Source organism: Neomonachus schauinslandi, chromosome 4 (assembly GCF_002201575.2).
Source record: "Neomonachus schauinslandi chromosome 4, ASM220157v2, whole genome shotgun sequence".
In the NCBI taxonomy this organism is placed as follows: domain Eukaryota; kingdom Metazoa; phylum Chordata; class Mammalia; order Carnivora; family Phocidae; genus Neomonachus; species Neomonachus schauinslandi.
Genome location: NC_058406.1, coordinates 77,596,155 through 77,604,925, shown reverse-complemented (window position 1 = coordinate 77,604,925; position 8,771 = coordinate 77,596,155).

Sequence of the window (8,771 nt, the reverse complement as noted above, 5' to 3'; positions counted from 1 at the left end):
GTCTATAAAGAAAATACTTACAATATATTTTTCCTTTATTTTTATGACTAATAGAAATCAAGAAAAATTGTTGTTAGATATATTTTGGGCCTAGGTATCAGGATAATGTATATACATATTTTTTATTTCCAAAAATTAATGGCTTCTTATTCTATAGTATAAGCAATTTAATTACAATTGTTAAAACTGAAATACTGGAAGATATTTTTTTCTGTAATTGATAAGATGATTATATCCCAGAGTAACTAGAGTAGCTGGGATCTACTAGTAATATAAGTAAAATTCATTTCTTCAATACATGAATGAAAACTTAAACTTAACTGTCCTTGCTTGTAGTTTACCTATAATGATTTAATCTTGTATTCTTGTGCCATATTTTCCTTGCTATTATTTCTAAGACAAACCAAAGTGAATCTGAAAAAGGAGACTAGAAGCTTTGAAATTATTATTTGGGGGTTTTATAAAAGCAACTATTATCTCCAGATTCTTTTTAATACTTGATCCATCCTTAATATTTTGCTATTCATTCAAGAATATTCAATAAGTATTGAGTGTTTACCATGTGCTGGACACTGTGGGCTCTGGGGAGAAAGGGGACACAGGGAGTCAGAATCAGTTGAGTAAAATGTGTAATATTTGTTCCCCACTAATAACTGACTTGAAGGGACTAACAGCCAGAAAAGGAGTGAAAAAAATCTTTAATTCAAGGCCAACGTTGTCTATTTAGACAACTTTTTTTTGAGATACGGTCTTAACTATTTAAAAGCAAAATGATATAATCAAAACTTTAGAGCTAGAAGAGCTCATAGATTATTTATTATAATTCCTCATTAGTTTAAGAACCAGGAAATAGCAAACAAATAAGCTGTGGCCTTTGATATAGACTACAGGTCTCCTTAGGTCTATAAATTTGTATCTGTAACCCAAATAGTTTGAAAAGTTCTTCAAAAATCTCTTGTATGTAGGGCGCCTGGGTGGCTCAGTTGGTTAAGCGACTGCCTTCGGCTCAGGTCATGATCCTGGAGTCCCGGGATCGAGTCCCGCATCGGGCTCCCTGCTCAGCGGGGAGTCTGCTTCTCCCTCTCCTGCTCCCCCCTATTGTGCTCTTTCTCTCTCTCAAATAAATGGATAAATAAAATCTTTAAAAAAAAATAAAAGAGCTGACATTTCAGCTGAATATTTAAAAAAAATCTCTTGTATGTCAATCAGTACCTTTAAACCATGTGTCTTAATACATGGTTTATAAAAAAAAACTAATATAGGGTACCTGGGTGGCTCAGTCGGTTAAGTTTCTGCTTTCAGCTCAGGTCATGATTCCGGGGTCCTGGGATTGAGCCCTACATCGGGCTCCCTACTCAGCGGGGAGTCTGTTTCTCCCTCTTAGCCTCCCCCCTGCTCATGCTCTCTCTCACTCTCTCACGCTCTCAAATAAATAAATAAAATCTTTTTAAAAAATAAACTAATATATAAAACTAATTTTGCCCAAGTTTTTTCAACTTAGAGAAAAGTGGTTCCATATTCAAAGTCAATACACTAGGGGCACCTGGGTGGTGCAGTTGGTCAAGTATCCGACTCATGGTTTGGCTCAGGTCATGATCTCAGGGTCATGCGATCAAGCCCCACATAGGGCTCTGACTCTCAGCGCCAGAGTCCGCTTGGGATTCTCCCCCTCCCTCTGTCCCAACCCTGCACGCACACGTGTGTCTGTGCACATGCGTTCTCTCTCTCTCAAATAAATAGATCTTTTTTTTAAAAAAAAAGGAAATAGAGCAGACTCTTCCTATCCTAAATAATGTTTTGTAGTTTACTGGTTGGATAATTTGATCATAGAATTGTAACATGAAATCAGCTGATTTATTTGTTAAAATTCATTTAGACTTAGAGCTTCCTAAAGCCTTATATAGCCTTTATATTAATTGTATATAATGTTATGGAATGTATATAGTTAACTTTTTTATTTGGAAATGTGTAACATTTTTTCATACAACATAAGTCTTTAAACAAATGTTCATTTTAATTTAAGCCTAAACAGTGAATTGGTCAAGATATTTTAAGAGGGAACTTTATATCAATTTGTTGCTTTTTAAAACCCTAGACTTATAAAAATGGATTGTTTGAAGGGTTATTTTGAAAATGGAAAAAAAAAAAAAACTTATGTTACTAATTGATACAAACTTCAGAGGAACTTTTTTTGTGTACTTTCTCCCCCCTCTCTTCAGAAGCAAGATTATAGATTCATTTTGTGAAGGGGATTGTGTATGTATGGAATTTTAAAAAGAGTTTATTTGTTTAACTTCTGTACCTTTAATTTCTGTTATTGAATAACCATTTTAAAAAAAATGATGTTTTAAGACTTGACAATTTTCCAAACTGGTGTTCACATCTTTTTTTTTTTTTTTGTAAACTATCAGAATATAGTGAATGCTTTTCAAATATTTAAGGACTTAATGTTTAAAAAGCCATAAAATAAAGAACAGTAATACTACCAAATAATTGCTTAAAGCTGAAAGCTAAGTTATCAATAGTGTATATAACAGATATGTTTTCTGGGGAGAGGTGTATCCAATGACTCAAGGTAGAAAGAATTTGTGTAATTGTTTTTCTTTTTTTCAGTAAACATGAAAAGCTACAGTTTATTACATTTACAGAATGCACTGGAGCCTTACATTAACACAATGTACTGTAACTTAGAATTTGTTCTGTGATGAGTCTATCTTATATTCTCATCCAAGAAACTGTAGTCACCAGAAGGACCAAGGTGTCTTATAAAATATGTTCACATGGTGTAAATTATGCAGACCACATCAGTACGCTAGTAGAGTATCCATTTAGGGATAGCCAGTGCTATCCCTAGATTGAATCACAAATAGCTAATAATTTTTCTGTTCTCAAAGAAAATCACTTAAACAGCTATGTGTGGAATGGAAAATAAAGCTACTCTATTTTGAATGAATGGTCAGACTTTTCCCTACCAGAGCCAAGTAGTAACTGAAATAGGATCTCAGTTTTCAGTGATAAAAGGTCTAAGATTCATTTAATTACATCTCATTTTTGAACAGATTTTCTTTCCAGCGTTTCTACCCAGCATTTTCAGTATTGGGGAATGAAATGATTGACAGTTCATCTCTCTGCCAATTGTACATTTAGAGAAATTTGAAGTTGTTTTAATGAGAATTTAAACCATTTGTTTTCATAATCAACTATACCAACTTTTGATTCTGAACATATTTTTTAAAGTTAACTTCCTAATGTACCAGAACTTGTACCTGTCATTTCCTCATAAAGTTGTTGATGGGATATGTCAGTTTTATTTTTGAAAACTATGTAACATAACTTTCATTAATATTTTTTATAGTTTTCAGAATTAGAAATACACTTAGGACAGGAAAATGTTTTCATTAGATGTGTCTATAGTGGTGTATTATAAAATACAGGCAAAATATAAAGCATTAATATTTATAATAGTCTTTAATTTCACCTATATTATGAGTATTATGAATTAATTAAAATAAAGTGTGTTGTATATTGTTTAATTGAGTTGTTTGGGTAGTTGAAAGCATCCTAGAGTATTGATTTTGACCTATTTGAACTCAAACTGAGTATGGTTTGAAGATAAATTATGAATAATTTTTAAATATCCAAGCCATAAAGCTATTCATGCGTTCATTTATTCAAAGACTTATCAAATGCCTACTATATGCCAGCCACTGTGTAAGGTATTGGCAGACAGACACAGAAATAAACAACCTCTGTCTTCAAGGAGCATATAGTATAGGTTGGCGGGGGGGGGGGCGGGGGAGAGAGATCTGTACATGAACAAGAGTGGTAGAGTCCATGTGTTAATGATCAAAGTGGGGAAAAGGGATTGGGGGCAGATAGAAGGAAGTGGGGCTAGGGACTATCTACTGCTAGGAGACTTCCCTGAAGAAATTAGCCTTAGAGTAGGATGAGACTGGGTGGGCATTCTGGCAGAGGCCTTTGTTTGCCTTGTTTGTAAATAGGCTTTTATTGAATGATGAACAATTTATATGTAAACTTTAGGATCAGTGAAAACACGTTCTTAAAGAGCTTGCCCTTACAGATAGAAAGGAATGGCTTCTGTTGAGACAAGAGTAAGTAAGGTTGGAAACGTAAAATTTTATTTGAAAAAAGAGGCTAAAACTTGCCCAAATCCCCCAAATAGAATATGGCTGTTATAGTTTCACTACCAGAATAGCCAAACAAAACTTTAATATGTAAATCTCAGCAATGAATAAATGTATAAAATGTCATACAAGATTTTTATGTGTCTGTTGGTCCATTATTTTGAAAGGTTCATGTTTTACAATATGCATTACTTACTTTGACTCAGCTGTGTTTTCCTTGTTTCTTTCCTCACTGTTGATTCCTGCATCCTACTCCATTTAAGTTCGCTTTTTTCTAAGTATGTCACTAGTAATTCTTTCGCTGAAGGTCTTTGTCTTTGGGCACAGTAAACTTTGTAGGTCCCGTTTGTCTGCAAATGTCTTCATTTTGTTCTCAATCTTAAGTGATCATTTGACATTATAGAATTCTAAGTTTCCAAATACTTTCCCTGAGCAATTTGAAGATAATATTCTGTTGATTTCCAGCATATATACTCTTCCTGATGAAACTCTGGATTTCCTTCCCTAAAAGTAATGTCTTTTTCTCTAGTCTTTTTTTTTTTTTAGTTGAAAATTTCGACTTATTTTGAGGTGTATGGAATTAGAACAAAGCAGGAAAATTAAAACTGGCTGCAAAGCTTTTTGATAACAAAAAACCATAAAAGAAAACACTGATAACTGGATTTAATCAAAATTTAAATCTTCTGTTCCTCAAAAGGCACTTAAGAAAGTGAAAATACAAGCCATAGACTGGGGGGAAATATTTCCAATACATACTTCTGATGAAAAATAAGGCATAATCAAATTATTTTTAAATTGCACTTCAAAGGACACTGTCAAGAAACTGGAGAGACACCCCACAGAATGATTAACATATGAATAGCCAATGAAACATTAAAAGATGCTTAACATCATTATCAGGGAAATGCAATTTAAAACCATAAGGAAACATCACTAGAATACAAAATAGCTACAATTTTAAAAGGCTGACAGTACCAAGTGTTGACAAGGATATGGAGCAAACAGAATTCTCATATTGCTGGTGGGAACGTAAAATGGTATGACTACTATGGAAAATACCTTGGCATTTCTTACAAAATTCAGTGTTCACTTACCATATGGCCCAGCAATTATTCTCCTAGGTATACAGAGAAATACAGATGTCCAAAAAGAACATATATAAATGTTTATAGCACTTATATTAGCTGAAAACTGGAAACCACCCAAATGCTATTAACAGTTGAATGGATAAATGAACTGTATTATAATCATACAGTGGATACCAAGCAATAAAAATTATATACAGTAACATAGATGAATCTCAGACACAAGCTGAGTGAAAGAAGCTAGACATGAAAGAGCGTGTACTTACATGAAATTTTAGAGCAGACAAAATTATTTGGTAATGATATTTATTGCTGTTTCTGGGTACCTTAAGGTGTCTCAAAAGGTTGCAAAGTGTCAGCTGGGATTACAGTCTTACCTATATGCTTGATTGAGGTGGGTCTACTTCCAAGCTCGCTCATATGGTTGTTGGCTAGACTGAGTTCCTTGTTGGCTATAGGCCAAGAGGCCTCCCTCATTTCCTTGCCACATGGCCCTCTCCATAGAACAGCTCATAACATGCAACTAGCTTCCCACAGAATGAACAGGTGAGACGGTGCAAGAAGGTGGCCAGCTTTTTGGTAACCTAATCATGAAAGAGATCTATCACTTTTGACATTCTTTTCATTATCACCAGGTCCAGCCCCCACTCAAGGGTTTGAAACTGGGAGATGGGATCATTGGGGACCATCTTAAAGCCAACTTTAATTTTACATGTAATATGTAATAACTACATATTAGTTATTATGTAGCAGAATAACTACAAGTAGTAGTTATTTTTAGAAGGCTCATGAACTAAAACTCCCATCTTTTGGTTAATGCCTGAAATTCCAGGGAGAGATTCAACGTTTCAGTTTAAGGGTTTAATTAGTAAAATATTGACTATCAAGGGAGAGTTTCCCTTTGGGCCTGAGTGATAACTACTGTATTTTCATACTATATCTACCTAAAATTGTGTATTTGCCCTCAATCCACATTGGGTAAAGAGGGTAGGCAAAAAGGTAGAAATGGAAACAGGGCAGACCTGGGAAGCCCACTTAAAACAAAAACAGAACATGGTGCAGTTTTGCCTATTATCAGCCAACCTGTTGATAGTAGACCAGCTCAGTCTTCTCAGATTACGAATATGTACTGACGTTTTAATTTGTATTTTGTTTCTTAATCTTGTTAGATTGTAATGTTTGGGAGTTTTTGTTTTACTTTAAAATGGCCATGCTTGCAAGTGAATATTACACATTGATTTTTTAATATTCCCCAATTTTCTATACCCACTCCTGTGATCTTAATTTCATTTTCATGCATTTGCTCATGTTAAAGTTGTAGAGTTCATGAGTTAGTGCATGTAACCTCCAATAAGTTCACTTTCCTTCCTCTACACCATTCTACCTTCTCTTGGAATCTAACCTGTCTTATATTCTTCCTCTTACATGGTCTCACTGCTACATGGCCATACTAAAATTCCTTCTTTGGGGTGCCTGGTGGCTCAATCATTAAGTGTCTGTCTTTGGCTCAGATCATATGATCTTGGGGTCCTGGGATTGAGTCCTGGCATTAGGCTCCCTGCTCAACGGGGAGCCTGCTTTCCCTCTCCCTCTCCCCCCTGCTCATGCTCTGTCTTGCTTTTGCTCTCTCTCTCAAATATATAAATAAAATCTTTTTTAAAAATAATAAAATTCCTCCTTTTTGTGCCTTACCACATTCCCTACAAGGGTCAATCTAAACCTTTTTCCATCCCTCTAAACAGATGAATCTTCTGTTTACAGAGAAGATTGAAGTTATCCATCCAAAAGCCCCTCTTCTTCCCTCCACTTTAATTTCCTTGCATTCACATTCTCTTTCTACTTCAAATATTAACTCTTCCCTCCTGCCTCAAAGAAAGGAGCATTCTTCTGTGTCTAACTTCATCTCTGTTTTTTTATTCCATTCTTCAGTTGGATTTGGCTCAGCTGCAATAACAGAAAATCTCCAAATAAGTGACTTTAAAAAGTGATGAATCACTAAATTCTACACCTGAAATTAATATTATACTGTATGTTAACTAACTGGAATTTAAATAAAAACTTGGGGAAAAAAGGTGTTTCAGGTGAAACAGATGTAGAAGTGCGCTGTTGAAGACAGATATGGCAGCTCCATCAGTTGTCAGGGACTCATGTTTTCTTTCTCACTGCTCTGCCATCCCTAAAGTGTGGCCCTTATCTTCACTGCACAAACTTACTGCTTGAAACCTGAGAATACAGCTTTCCAGGGTGAAAAAGGAAGTTAAAGAAGTCAGGGAGGACCTCCTCTTTTCCTGTGTCCCTAAAGAACTACACAACAATTTATACTAATTGGCCAAAATTTAGTCAGTCACATTTGGCTGCAAGGGAAACTATGAAAGGACCTATTTAGCTGGTGGTCATGTACCCAATGAAAAAATCTGTGTTTTGTGACAATAAGAAAAAAATTGGTTTTCTGTTACATAGATTTGGTGAAGAACTCATCCTTTCTTGCCAACAGTAGCCCTTTCCATTCCCCTCAGATATATTCTAACTCTCCATACTTCATCCTAAAAGAACACCAAACACCGTCTCTTGATTCTGGTCATTCTCTTCACTGCAAGAAAAAAAAATTTTTTTTTATTGCTCTCCTTTAAAACTTAACATTTCTGGGGTGCCTGGGTGGCTCAGATGGTTAAGTGTCTGCCTTCCGCTCAGGTCATGATCTCAGGGTCCTGGGATTGAGCCCTGCATCAGGCTCCCTGCTCAGCAGGAGTCTGCTTCTCCCTCGCCTGATCCCCCTACTTGTGCTCTGTCAAATAAATAAAATCTTTACAAAATAAATAAATAGGGGTGCCTGGATGGCTCAGTCGTTAAGCGTCTGCCTTCAGCTCAGGTCATGATCCCAGGGTTCTGGGATGGAGCCCCGCATCAGGCTCCCTGCTCAGCGGGAAGTCTGCTTCTCCCTCTCCCACTCCCCCTGCTTGTGTTCCCTCTCTGGCTGTGTCTCTCTCTTTCAAATAAATAAAATCTTTAAAAATTAAAAATTAAAAAAATAAAATTTAACATTTCTTCTTTTCTGCTTATTTCCGATTCCTAGTCACCATCTTACCTTTAGACAGCCTCCTAGTCTCTGAGTTTCTGGAACATTTAAAAAATACATCTTTACCCTAACCGAGTCTTTCGACTTTATTAATAAAAAATTAATATTTAATTTCACGAATAAGACAAGAGTACGTCGTTACAAAAAAAAATAATAATGCAAACGCCTCACTGGGTCACACCCATGACTACATTAAGACCAAACATGAGAGGATGGTTGAAGTTGGAAAGAAGATGCGATTTTCCAATTCGTTTGTGTTAAACTGGGACGAGGGCCCTCCGTCACTGCGGTTTCGCCGCCCCAACGAAGGTGTCTCCCTGCCAGAGGCCGGTGGGTCTGAATTTAACCGCACTGGAGTGAACGTTCGAAACCGTGGCCTTAGGAAACCCTAGGTCAGACCCCCCCTCACCCAGGTCCGTGGGCCGGAGGCCAGTACGAGATTCTCGTTAGTTACGGGATCCTCGC